The sequence below is a fragment of the Lycorma delicatula genome, chromosome 2 (genome assembly GCF_047948215.1).
Source record: "Lycorma delicatula isolate Av1 chromosome 2, ASM4794821v1, whole genome shotgun sequence".
In the NCBI taxonomy this organism is placed as follows: Eukaryota; Metazoa; Arthropoda; class Insecta; order Hemiptera; family Fulgoridae; genus Lycorma; species Lycorma delicatula.
This window is the reverse complement of record NC_134456.1, coordinates 33,288,043-33,302,562: the sequence shown is the minus strand read 5'-3', so window position 1 is coordinate 33,302,562 and position 14,520 is coordinate 33,288,043. Positions and strand designations below refer to the sequence as shown.

Sequence of the window (14,520 nt, the reverse complement as noted above, 5' to 3'; positions counted from 1 at the left end):
CGCTGTAAATCATAAGTAAAAAATATATTAATAAATAAAACCCTCTTTTAATAAATATTCTGTCATTGTCTATAGTCGATAGAAATTGTCAAGTCAATATCGACTTCTTTAGACAGTTATTATGCGATTTACTAAATTTAATGTCATTTGTTACAAAAGCCCAACGCGCTAGTCTAGTGGTTAACTCGTCGTCGCAAATCAGTTGTTTAACAAATGATATACGAAGTCGAAAATTCTGAGGCTTGAATCCTAGTAAAAGTTTATTCCTTTTATACGAATTTGAATACTAGATGGTAGATACTGGTGTACTTTGATGATTGGGGTTCAATTAACCACACATCGCAGGAATAGTCGGTCTGAGTCTGTACAAGATCTCATTTATATATCATCCTCATCTCATTGAACATGAGGGGTTGCTAATTGTTTAATAATTGAACAGATTGCAAAGTATACATTAGGAAAATAAAAAGTTTCTTTAAAAGTTCAATTTTTATTGTTATAATCATCGTAATATACATAAAAACAAATTAATTTGTTGATACAATTAAAGGGAATGACGAACATTTTACATATCTAACAACTGGAAATTTCTTATTTATCCAGATTAATCTATCTTATCCGGTAATTTGTAATTAAAGAAAAATCTGAGAGCAACAGGCCACACATAATTACTAGAATAACTATTTCAAGATTTTGAGTTCTATACGCTTATAGCGCGGGAGAAGCCGAGACATGGAGGATACCAGTACATGATAAACTGTTCGATATTCGTATTAAGAGCTGTTTAAAGTAAAAATACATATTATATTATATAGTTTGAAATTCAGAATTTAATAAATCTTTGAATTAATACGATGACAGTCCACTATAATTTAGTTTAAAATAAATTGAAATTTATTGTTTAGAATAAATATATAAAATTTCGATCTTTAATGTTTAATTAAAATACCTTTTGTTTGAATTTATTTTAAATTGAATCACTGAAAATTCTATGAAATGGGTGTAGGACGATTAGAAAATGTAGGTAGTGTAGACTAAAGCAATAATTATCGCTTACTCAATAAGTTCTTTAACGTCATGATTTGAACGATAAGTTTTATTAAAAAACTGTAACCTCTCGCCTAATTTAATATCGAAGACGCTGTACATCCATATACTAAACATGCTCTATGCCATTTTTGATGTTTATCTTTTTTTTAATTTAAATTATTATTAAGAATATTTGTTTTTGATTAATTTTATTTGATTATAATAAAATATTTCTGTGTGGAATTTAGCTTTTTATGGTATTTAAAAAACAGACAACGGAAAATAATAGGAGCCTTAAAGGGAATATCGTTATATCGGATGTTGAAAATTTGGTGCATGGATAAAATTTTAAATGTAATGATAAAAGATGAATAGCAGAAGAGAAATTTTAGGTAATCTCTGGTAAAGAGATGAACTAGGTTACTTAATCCTATATTAAGACATCAAAGTTTACTTAATTTGTTGATGGGAAAGGATATGTACGAGATATGCACTATCTAAAGTTTGGATTATATAAATCAGATAACCGAGGTTGTTGAAGTTAAAACATTAATAGAAAATAGAAAGAATTGAGAATATTCTAAGTCGATCGGCTAACAAACTGATTATAAAAAAAAAAAACACAAAAGAAAAGAGAAATTGATTAACTTACCTATCTATATCTTCTTATATAAAAACAGAAAATAAAAACTCTTGCGCAGTTCTGCACAAGCAGACCATCTTTTCTTTTCCGACCCTTCACTATTTCCCAGTCAGAACATTCGATTAACCAGTAGATCCTACACACAAGCATCAACTTTCAACTCACTCACCATTGAGACTCACTGCATAAGTGTGTATAAAAAAATAATCACTACAGGATCAACGTAACCTCAAATATTTTTCCACCTTAAATTGAACGTAACTCAGGAACGACTCAATCAATTTTAATAAAATTTTCACATTCTCAACTTCAGATACACTACTACAACTTATATCAATTTCAATGATATTGATTTATATAAGGAAACCCCAATTTAAGTGAATGGTATTTTCGTACTCCACATACCTCAAAACGCAAAGAAAATCCATTTTCATCCCCCACTTTCTCCATGCCACCGAAAATAATGTCATATTTTTCTTTGAAAAGTCTGTAATACAAGTTGTAAAGTAAATGGTGTAGATTGTACGAGTGCGATGTAGAACGCTAGTTTTTTTACAAAAATGTTACCTTAATGACGATTTAAAAGTAAAATCACATCTGAAGTTTAAAATAAATAGCCTACAGAATGGGTGAGGTATACCAGTCTAAAGTTCAAAGTTCAACAACCTTGGTTGTACATCAATAAATATTGTTAATTAATTACTCATCAGTACGGTAAACCCTCCGCATTATGACGAGAGACTGCGTTATGTTTATAATTCATGTGTAAAATATACACTAATATGTTAATAATATATTAAGCGAATGAATTTATCCGTAATGGTAAAAGTATGGAATCTTTTAGTTTTCTTCGTAAATGTAAATTTCTTGGCTGCTAAATTCCACTGCTTTTTTACATAAAACAGGTGTGCAGTATTACGTTTACATTCTTGTTAGTTTGCTTATTATATCACAGTTGTTTCAATCCACTACGCCATATGTCTGACACAGCTGCATTTTGCTCTATTGCGTCGGTGGTTAAGTTTAGTGTATAATGTTAACTTTTCATCTAACAATTTTTAATGAAATTATTTTATTAAACATTCAAAATTTAAATAAAATATTAAATTTATTAACTGTAAACAAAATTAAGCAAATTGTATATATATATATATATATATATATATATATATATATATATATATTGAAATAAATTACTTTTTTTATAGCCAACAAAATTGATTATATTTTAGATTCCTTATTTCAGCGTTTTCTCTGTATTTTACTTCTGTCTTTCAAGATGTTCTTCTGTGATATTCCTTTCTTTCAATTTTCCGTAATTCAAAATTATGAACTTTTTTTGTTAAATAATTCTCTTTCTAAAACATCATCAACGGAAATAATAATTTTTTTCCAGGTTCTTTCTGTTTTCATGAACCAGATTGATTTAATTTTTTTTGTTGCTGTAAAAAGTAAAAACTTTTTAATTAATCTATTCTTTAAAAAAATGTGTCTTTAAAACATAATCTTCCCTTTTTTAATACTTTGAAAAATATTTTTACATTTATTTATCTTTTGTAAATTTAATCATTAGATTGTAATAATTAAATCGCATCTTGATTTTTGAACCTAGGATATTTTCTCGTAATATTTTCTAATTATTCAACTTTATTAATGATTAGATATACAAACATACAAATTAACCATAGAAAAGATTCAGATAAATACAAACTTGTCGGGATTTTTTTATTGAGTTACAATTTCTTATTTGGTGTTAATAAATATTGTTGCAGATACTTTATGATTGTATCCATTTTTCATTTTATTCACCCGAATTTCATTAGCTTTTTTGTCTTTACACGGTTGGGTTGAATTATTTCTCCCAGCTATTTACAATGGTTGTTGTTTGTTTTTTTTTTACGTTTTCTATATTTGATGTTTACAAATTTCGGTGAATTTTTTTTGTTAGAGAGAAGTTCAGTTTTTCAAATGATATTTCCAATCCTGTTTACTCCGCAATTTTTTAAAAATATTGATTTGAATTTCGGTCTTTTATTGTTTTGATAATACCAAAATTTCAAAGGGTAAAAATTAATACAATTCTATTTTTTTAGCGGCAATTACAAAATTTATTTTACTTTCGTTCAATTCTGATTGCCAATTTTGTTAGTTTCGTCTAAAATTGTATAAAGAGAAGTTTATGAAGAAAAAAAATTAAGTTTCCGTAATCAATAAATTAAACTAATGATGTACTTACTTAATTATTTAGCAGTTAAAAGGAAATTATGGAGTGGCAAATTTCTTATTCAAATTTGATTAATGCACACTTCTAACTGGACCCGAATTTCAGTCGAATTTATTGCACGTTGAGCAAAACTAAAAAAATTCTTGCTTTCCAGAAAAGATAATGTTTCCGGCTACGACTTAAGTCTTTTGAATTATTGTTAATAAAATGCGATAGTACCATTTATATCATTATAAGCCATGTATAAATAAATTTCATATAAATGCATGTTTCTCCACGTGTACCTGGTCAATAACCAATTGATGAATAAAATATCATAGGAGCATTTTTGAGATATTATATGACATAAATAGAATGGTTAGGTAAGAGGTAAAACAGTTGATAATTTTTAGCCACTTCATAAAAAATTGATGATGAACAGAACACTCTTTTAACTTAAACCGAATAGGTGTAGTAGACTTTATTATTTTAATATCAAAAAGAGGAAAAGTTATTTTCACTAACTTGAGGCACAAATTTGGGCGTAATGATAATGTCAGGTTATCAGAAAAAAATTATTGCATATCTATAATATAATAAATTTTAAAGTGAAAATATATTAATAAAAATTATGCATAATAAAGAATAATCACACCATCTATAAAAAAAAGTCCAGTAAATTCAGAGGAATAAATAAAAATCGAAAACACCCAAAAAATTATAAAAAATAACATTTTTAAAAAATTCTCCACTTAATGAAGCAATGAAAAAGTGAAATTAAAAAAAATGTATTCGGTATCTTTCAATAAGAAGTCAAGTTTTTTTTCCCAGATTTTATTTACAATCGGTTACATCTTATTTGGTTACACAAACATTTGAAAGGAAGTTCTCAACAAAACTCCACAATAATTACAAACTAGTATTATGATTTGAACCGAAAGTTAATACACTTTAAAAAGGAAAAAAATAGATCCATCAGTAACATAACAAGTCAAACTATAAACAGAAATAAAAAAGAAGGAAAAGACGAACACTGAGAAAGAGAAAATGAAATATAAAGTAAATGAATAAACAAAAATAGAGAAAAATAAATAATAAAGAGCACTCAGAAAATACGTTTCCATAAATCATGTAGTCACTAAGATCTAGCACGTGGAGATGTTTAAGCCTTCAACGCCCTATCCATTATCCTAGGAGGTTCATGGCCAATTGATTAACGTGGTTGTTCAGGCGCAGTTCAGATCTAGAAATGAAACGTTTTATTTCTTCCCGGACGTAGCATAATCCCAAACATTCATGGATCTCACTATATTTCGCAAATAATGGGGCCTCTATGATACACTTCACTAACTTGTTTCGGAACCGCAGCAAAATCTCAACGTTTTGTTTGTTTTTTGCTTGTTGTTCGCCGTAGTTCAATTCCATTAGTTCAAATTGGTTTCAGCACTGTTGAATACAATAACAGCCTATTAAGTAATGAAAACTAGGACTTACTGCCCAGCAACCAAAACATTTCCTTAAATTTGACCTTTAGTTGCTTCCTCATTTTCGTATATCAACCTTCCATATTAGGCGACGAGCTAAATGAAGGCCTACGTACCTTACGCTTCCAGAATGCGGAATTAAAATGCCATCCAGGTTTACCCGTCTAAAGTTTGAAATGAAGTCATTTTTCATGATATTTGAATAAATTATAGTTATAAACCGCGTACACTTATCTCTATCTGTTAGACGAGATAAGATTAATAATCTCATCTCTTAGATGAGATATTCTCGAAGAATAATATGACATTAATGTAGTTTTATATTTTAATAGATGTTTCATTGGAACCTGAAATTTGAGCTTGGCAAAGTGAATACATTACTATTAGTTTATATAGATGAATTTTTTATCATTTTAATTTAATACTTAGGAAAACCTTGCTGCGTAGAGACAGTATATAATATAATGCGCTTTTTCAACAGAATAAAACAATATTAATTTTTTGCTTTTTTTTACCAGACTTTCTTATGACTATCATTCGTAAAGCACTCGTAGTACAAGAAGGACCAATCAGAGTTAGTTACTTTCTCTAATAGTAGTAACGTTTATAGTAAATGGATTGAAAATTTCAGTTGAATAACTGAAAATTACCAGTTTTTTGCTGGGTTAGGCATACTGATTTGCGTCAGCATCTGTAAATAAGGCAACGGGAAACTTCTTTACTCCTAGATTTTTTCTGACAGGCTTGAAATTATAATTATTTTTGAAAGTGCTGTGCCCTGTATATTGTGCCATCAGGTTGACTAGAGCTCTCATAGTTTATGTCATTTAATGTACAATAAACAGTTAACCATTTAAACGTACTTATGAGCATACATACTTACATACATATATATATATATATATATATATATATATATATATATATAGCAGATTTGTAAAACACATTGTTATTTGTACTGCACTGTGTTTTCTTTTATAAAATATTAGTATTGCGTAAGACTGTATTTATATCTATTATTAATAATAACTCCTTTACTTATTACGCTAATTATATTTATTGTCTCATTCTTCTTATACAACTTCCGTTCGGCCGTAATCGTACATACATCCACTCCAATAGAAGATATTCATGAAAAGGAATTAAACTAATTTTAATAAATAGAAAATTCACATTAAATAAAGTATTTATTTATTAAATTACAACTTAGCACCTGAATATAAATATTCATAAAAATAAATTTTTCACTTATTATTCTTTTTACCCCATTCAGTACTTCTGTAAAGATTACTGCTTCATCATTTCATATGCAGTGATTGAATGAAAACATTATATCTATGAAATTTTAATATTTTAAATTATTTTTTAAATGTAATTGCGTTACAAAATTTTTTCCGAACGTAAATTTCTGCAAAATATGAAATATGAAGGAAAAAACAAACCACTAAGTGAAAATATATGTATGCATACATTTGAAAATGTAATTGCTCTAATCTAGAATCAACTCATAGTCATTCATAAGAATATTTTGGTTTATTTAGGAAGGTTTCTTCGTAATAACCTAGGTTAGAATAATTTCTTAACCAAGTGTATCTTTTATAATGTCTCATTAATACGTGTATCGCGTACGGGCTTTATGTTCCACTTATATGAAACTAACGTGAAGAATATACTTAGGGTACATAGTTAACGTAGCTCCTGTCCTATTTGTGTAAGTTACTTCACACTTTGTAGCGTCTCTTGTTGAATTTTAATTAAAATTTTTTATGCATTTATTAAGCCAATTTAATTTTATTTATTTATTTTTCATAAAATAATTTTTTAGTTGCTTTAAAATAAAGGAATCCTCTAATTTTTACTGAGTTGATTTTATATTATTATGAAATAATTTCTAAAATTTTATCTTAGTTTTTTTAATTAAGAATTATTTATTAACTATAATCTTTTATATAGTGTTATATTTAAGTCCGATACGTACTATTTTAATCTATTTTTATTATCTTTGTTGAATCTATTTAAATAAATAGACTTATCAAAACAACCAATTAAAGTTGTTTATGTAAAAGGGAGAAAGATTTGGTTATTTTATAACAGTATAATTATATTCTAATCAACTTACGTAGGTCAATCCCAGACTCTCATTTGTACATTTTCATTTGTTTACACATTACTGCTTGCATGATTCTTAGTTCCCTTTTGGTTGTAATTATCTGATTTAATATTGGTCGTTTTATTCATCACTATATTAATTACTTCACATATATTGCGTATTAATTATATGCGTCAGCAAGCATCCTTCAGTGAAGCGTGATGCAACTTATAACTTCTGACAGAGTGTTATAGTGTCTCACATTCGTGTTATACCAGGGAAGGTTTTAAGCCACAGTTTGAGGCCCTAACCCGTTTGGGAGTGAATGAAGTTGTAAAATAAAATATTCATTAAAGAAATATTACTCCATTTAATTCATTATTATATTTCTGTCACCATGGCATCTGAAATAAGTTGTGGAGTTTTCCACGTCAAAGGTCTCTATGTACTTTAGTTACCGTAGTTACTACTATTCTGTCTTTTGTAATTTAGTTTCTTTTTCAGGTTTCTGTAAAGCCTGAATTGTTATTTACCTTAATTGTTATTTATCAGTATTATTCTCATAACCATGAGGGTAACGAACAACGCGGGGATCTACGAAGCAGAATCCCTGGATAGACGGTCGGGGAGCGAAGCGAGCCCCGATCGGTTATAAGTAGCGATTGGCAGCATTGATTGGTTCGCGCATCCGCAACGGCTTTAAGTGGCCTTTTGGGCATGTAACCGCCACATTTCCGTCATTGTTGTTTGCCTTTACGAAAGAGAGTGTTAAAATAAGCTCGGTAATAACAAATCCCGTCAGTTGGGAAGTTCGATAATCGATTACGCTTCTAGACGTAAGATAAAAAAAAGATGCTGCTGAAATTCACCATCGTTGGGTGAAAATATGGGCCTACCACAATAAGTGAAGGAAAAGTTATGGTGTTGTGAGTTGAAGGAAGGCCGTTCAAATGTTCATGAAGAACAGATAAATGGCAAACCTAGTTTCCGGACTGACGATCTCGTTGAACATGTGAATGCAAAAGTGAAAGAAATCCTCGCTTTACGATTCAGCAATCTTTCTATAGAATTTCCAGAAGTTTCAAAGACAACATTGCTGAGAATCGTGATTGACACGCTAGACTATCGTAAACTCATTGCAAGATGGGTACCGAAAATGTTGACAAGTGGTTACAAAAATCAGATTTATATCTGCACGTGCTTTTCTCGGCCGTTCTAATCACGAGGGAGATTCATCTCTTCCCCAAATCGTCTCTGGTGATGAAACGTGGATTTCATATGTCAATGCTAAGACGAAACAAATTCATGCAGTGGGGTCATTTCGGTTCACCTAAACTGAAAAACTTCAAACAAACCCTTTCCCGAGGGAAAATCATGGGAACTATACTCTGGGACTAAAGGGGTGTGCTTTGATTGATTTCGTAGAACCTGGAATATCCATCAGATCAAAAATCTATTGTGAAACATTTTCTAAACTGCATCACGTCATTCAAATCCGAGAACGGGGAATACTGAGATCAGCAACTGTTCTTATTCATGATAACGCACGTCCACATAGGGCTGCAATCACAACAGAGACAATTCAAAAATTTGGATGGGAAATTTTTGATCATCGTCTTACAGTCCTGATCTCGAACCCAGTAACTACTATCGCTTCCTACATCTCAAAAACTGTCTTGCGTCTCAACGATTCAAGGAGATTAAAGAGCTGAAAATCTCGATGCAAAAGCGACTACCACCCAGGCGGCAGAATTTTATGCAGTGCGTTTGAGGAAACTTGATTCACGATATCAAAAGTGTTTGAAGTGAAATGGTGAATATGTATGAATATAGTAAATATGTAAGTATTTGAAATCATTAATAAATTTTTAATTTTTTCAATTTTTCTCATTTTGTTACCGATCTGCCCTTACTTTTGAACCGTGCCTCGTATATAATAAAAGAAAGAAAATTTCAAATGTAATTCATCCATAAAAAGTATATAAATGTTGATTATAAGATCAAAAAATATATTTTTAAACAATTGTAATAAACATACATGGGCTTCAGTTAATGTCCCTAAAAATTTGTTTGACAGAATCTACCGTTAATTTTTTAAAATCGGATTTTTTATCGGGAAAGAACGGAGCCATTAAGTAAACATACAACAAAATTATAGTCTAAAATGTAATATTGATTAGGATAAAAATATTCAGAATATTTTACTGAAATAATTTTTAAGCTAAGTCAACAATTCATCAGAGCACCAGAAAAATGTATATAATAATTCTAAATGATTGAAGTAAAATACTTTGATCATTATTTTTAAGCGAAAAATGTAGTGAATACAAAACTCCATTTACAGACACTTTTTCACATTTATATCAACATCTCTCTCCCATTTACGAAGAAAAGAACTTGATTTCACGGTCCTATTGTTAAAGCCCCTTGAGTTAGCAATAGAAAACTGCCAAATTTCTCACAAATCTGGTATCAGTTTTCTGGACCGTTCTATTAGTAATAAATGTTATTTATTAATAAATGAGACCCTTTGGAAAACACCTCCTAGTCTGTGTTACTCTGTTTTAAATAGAAATACCTAAAGTTTAATGTTGATTGGTTGTATTTTTTCTTCAATTTAAAAAAAAAACGGTTTTTTCATTTGAAATAATATTCTTCTTTCTTGGTGTCTGTGAATCGGAAAAAACATTTAAAAAAATTTTTAAAGAATTAAAAAAAGAATAAAAATGTAACTACATGACAGAGAGATAAAAAAAGAAAATAACTGACATGCAATTTAATAATTTTAAATTGTTAAAAAAAAGAGAAATATAAAAATAAAGAAAACAACAATGGGTAAACGAAGAAAGGAGATTAAAAATGAAGATGTTCCTAGAATGTATGTAACAGTCGGACCAAGAGAAAAAAAATTTAACAGTTACATTTAGGTAGGAGTTAAATCACACCTTACTTTCAATTCCCTTCACGAAAAAGAAATCATGTTTACCTTAAATTTCTAAAGTTTTAGTGTTTAATATATATTCAACAATTTCTTCTCTTTATCGAAACTATAGTTTGTAATCAATTTTATAATTATATTTGAATATCCAAAGGCATAAAGGTACATGTCGCGTGTTTGCGGCTTGTTCAGGATACTGGGAGATTGATGATTGAAAATTTTTATAAAATTACAATTTATTAGTTTAAGAACATAAATAAAATAAGACAAATCAATAATGACAACAGTAAACAATAATAATAATAAATGTCAGTAATAAACAAATAATACTATTATTTGTAATATACTTGGTAATCATAACCAAGTAATAATAATAATAATAATGAGAGTGATTACATACAAAACAGAATTTAAAGTAATCACCATTTATTCACAGGTAGTTAAATGTTGAAAACGAGAATTCAGTCCCTTTGACAAAAAACATTAGCATGACCGTTAATCTTAACACTTTTAACAACTAGACTTGTATTAACAACAATAAAACAAGTATAAAGTTCTTTCACGGCAAACACCTTTGCTGTTCACAATTAAAACTACCCTAACAATTTATAAATGAAATTTAGTACGTTATCTTTCACTTTAGTCTAACAGTAACTCACTGAACCATTTTTTGTTTTCGTGTACTGAAATTTTTTGTGACGTCACCTTAATTGCGTCAAATGTACACTAGAAATTCGATCCTTTACTGACCTCCTCGCAGAGTACTCTTGATTCAACTCGCATAACAACTCCTCGCTTAGAACTCTATCAAAGCACTCTCTCGCAGACTGATTGTCAACTGGTCTTTCCCGGAACATTTAAACTCCTATCCTCTTACCTGTAGGACCGGACCCAACTCGAAGGTGAGAATATCGTCCGTCCTCACATTTTCCCATGAAATTCTAAACCTGGGTCCGATAACAATTCTCACGGAACAACATTTGTTTAGGTGTGTCAGTGAGCAATAGTATAAAGGACAATTGTTAAACGGACCTGTTACCTTTACTAAAAAGATTCCTTTTAGCTCCTTTCTGTATTCTTCCCATTATTATATCTTCTACTACTTTCTTCGTAATTGGTAGAAATCCGTTACTCAGGTCCGCTCTACCGGTCTTTTTACAGTACATATACGGTGTAACGGTGTACCTTTAATCCACCCCCCTCTCACACACACTCTCTTTTTAAGAACTGAACTTCTTTTAATAAACTTTTACTCAACAAACTGCGGACAGTTTTGGTTCAATAAATTTCATTCTTTAGTTCAACCCATAGAAAATGAAAGTGATTTGTCGGTCGTAATAACTGGATTTTTGGTAGGCGCAGATAAATTTTTATAAAAATTGTGTATTTCTTGCAATAACATTGTAGTCAAATTTTTATATATGTTTATTGACGTACTATATCTATTATCAATGATCTAATATAAAAAAAATAATAATAATGCATTATTTTTTGTACTTAAGTTGCTACATAATCCATCAAGAGTACACAAAGAACAAAAAATTGTAGTATTTTAATTATCTATATGTTTTTATCGAGAATTAAAATAATCAGCAGACTGCTATAGCTTATGATTAGCATACTGACTTATATGCAAATTACCGGTTTCAAATTTGATTCCTGGTTTTACATTTTCTCATATTTCTCGTAAAAATATGCTCAGTATCTTGAGACCATAATGTGATAAAAAAATAATTAAAAATCTAGTTTGAAAAAAAATGTTTTGATATTCTATGTAAATATTAAAGCAATGGGTGAGGTGTTAGTCTGAAAACTGACTGTTGCAGGTTACTAGTGGTTATAATGATAATATTACCTATGATTTTTTTTCTGCTGGAAAGTTAACAATAAACCAAAAAGAGATAGATCTATAATAATTCAATTAAATTATATAATTTTATTTCATTTATACTGTTGTATAATGCTAAAGAATTAGTAAAGTTAACGTCATAGTAAAATAATTAATTACATAATATTTACTTAACTAATTACAAACAGATGTGACAGTAAGACCTTTATGTATCTTAACACACCTGCTACTGTAATAATTTTTATCTATATAGTTTTTATAATCCAGTATTTAAAGAAGATAGAATTTTTTTCATATTTAAAATCTTAAAAAGTTTGTTATTTCTTAGTCATATTCCAAAATTCAAAATACATTTTATCTTTTTTTTCTTCTTTTTGATGAATAAAAACTATCCATCCAACTTAATTTCTCGAATTTATTCAGGCGATTATCTGCTGAATCCTATACATTATATACATAAAAGGTGACTTTTGAGTATCAAAATTCACTTATATATCAAGTTTTAGGCCCGTGAACACCCAATCCGCTGGATAATCACAATTATTTGCCTTTACTATAAGGATGGGTTTGTACAAACTGAAAATGAACTTTATTTTTTGAAATTTTTTTTCTATTTTCATTCGCGATAAAGTTTCTCGTTTCAATTTGTGATTTCTTTTTTTTGGTTGATTATTTGAAATTTTTGTTGTTTACTGTTAATATATCAAAAACTTTATTTTTTAAATAATACAAATAAAATCATTTAGTTTTTTAACTTTGCAGTTCCGATCAGTTGGTAACATGATTTATGAAATTATTTAATATATCTAATAGAAAATATTACGTCATCAGAGTACATTTATGAAATGAAATAACATAAATGAGATAGATTATACATTAATGAAATTATACGCTGACGTCTTCGGAGTACATTTATTAAAAATAATTTATTTTTTATTTGTGAACTACAATTCGGTTTTTATTTTATATAGAGTTTGTAATTCCAAGTTATGTACGGCCACAATGGCATGTTACAATTAACGGATTACTCTGAATTAAAGTGGAAATTAGGTGCTTGTACGTATGTATATATATATATATATATATATATATATATATATATATTTAAGAGCATTTAATTAATTTTTTCAAATAAATTTTTGACTTTTATTTTCCATATTAACTAATCATGTTAAAATACGAGTAAATCTTCGTTCTTTATCAAAAAATGTTGTTCAAAACAAATTATTGGTGATGAACTATTAAATAATTTTTGTGATGCCTTTTTTTCCTACACACCTGGAATGGATCTGCAGTCAAGCATGACTCAGTTCAGGGGCGTATCCTTGCGACTCTAACGGGCCTCCCTGCCAGCCGGCAGTAGATCCGGCATGGCAGGTCGGCCCACCGGTTCTGGATCTTCGTATTTTAATTTGCCTCCCTCTAACTTCAGAGGGGGTAACCGTGTCCGGTTATGCCGTTCCCGGGACCCCAACCCATCCGCTGGGACTCGGTCTTTTCTCCAATTTAAAAAAAAAAAAAAAAAAATTTTTTGACCCGGGGGTTCGGGAGTCCTCGTGACTCCTCACTGCCGTCCACCTATGCAAGCACGGACGAAAGGCAGCTCAGCAGGAAGCTGTCCTTTCAACCCACATCTCCTACCTGGGCTTTAGTCTGCCTCCCATTCTCTGTAATCCTTTCCTTTTCTCTTTAGAGTGTCTTCAATCAGCTTCTCCATGTTTAGCCATTTCCTTAAACCCTTCAAAATGTATGGGACAGCGGTTTCAGGTGTCATCCATCCGAGATTACAGTTTAACTTGGCCCCATCCTACCGAGGACATTCAAAGAAGGTATAATAGGGGGTGTTCTGCATCCCGCAGTATATGCAATTCTGGAACAACTTCTACCAAACCGGTAGAGGTATTACCCAAATTCTCCGTGTTATCTAGATTACGAAAAGCTAAAGTTTATACTGATAGAAATATTATCTCAAAAGAGAGATTTTTTGTTTGACTATATTTGTAGCTTGGTTTACTACGAATAAGTTTACTAGGCTATTAGGTTAACTGCCTCCCTTTTAACTATTATTTTTGATAAATATGATTTAAATAATTTTTTTTCTTAATTCATATTGTAATTTTTAATTTTAATAATAATAATAATAGTTATAAATACTGTCCAAGTTTCCTTTTAAAATTATTTAATTATTTTTATAAATTTTAAATGAGTACTTACCGTATCTTAAAAATTAAAAACCAACATATTCGTAAACGCGGGCTGTGTGCTAACATTCATAAATTTTAAAC

At 29.5% G+C, this 14,520-nt stretch overlaps 2 protein-coding genes across 6 annotated transcripts in view; one reads left to right on the top strand and one right to left on the bottom strand.

The window, feature by feature from the left end:
- Positions 1 to 2,508, bottom strand: part of LOC142320622 (uncharacterized) — a 150,159-nt gene extending 147,651 nt beyond the window's left edge. For 2 of the 3 annotated variants that reach the window (XM_075358624.1, XM_075358626.1), the window contains exon 1: positions 1,682 to 2,507. The gene's annotated coding sequence lies outside the window, so the exon portion shown is untranslated. Of the gene's footprint in view, positions 1 to 1,681 lie in introns of all 3 variants that reach the window. The other variant, XM_075358629.1, reaches the window with a different exon arrangement.
- Positions 1 to 14,520, top strand: part of jp (junctophilin) — a 367,551-nt gene that overhangs the window by 118,624 nt on the left and 234,407 nt on the right. The gene's annotated exons all lie outside the window — the stretch shown is intronic.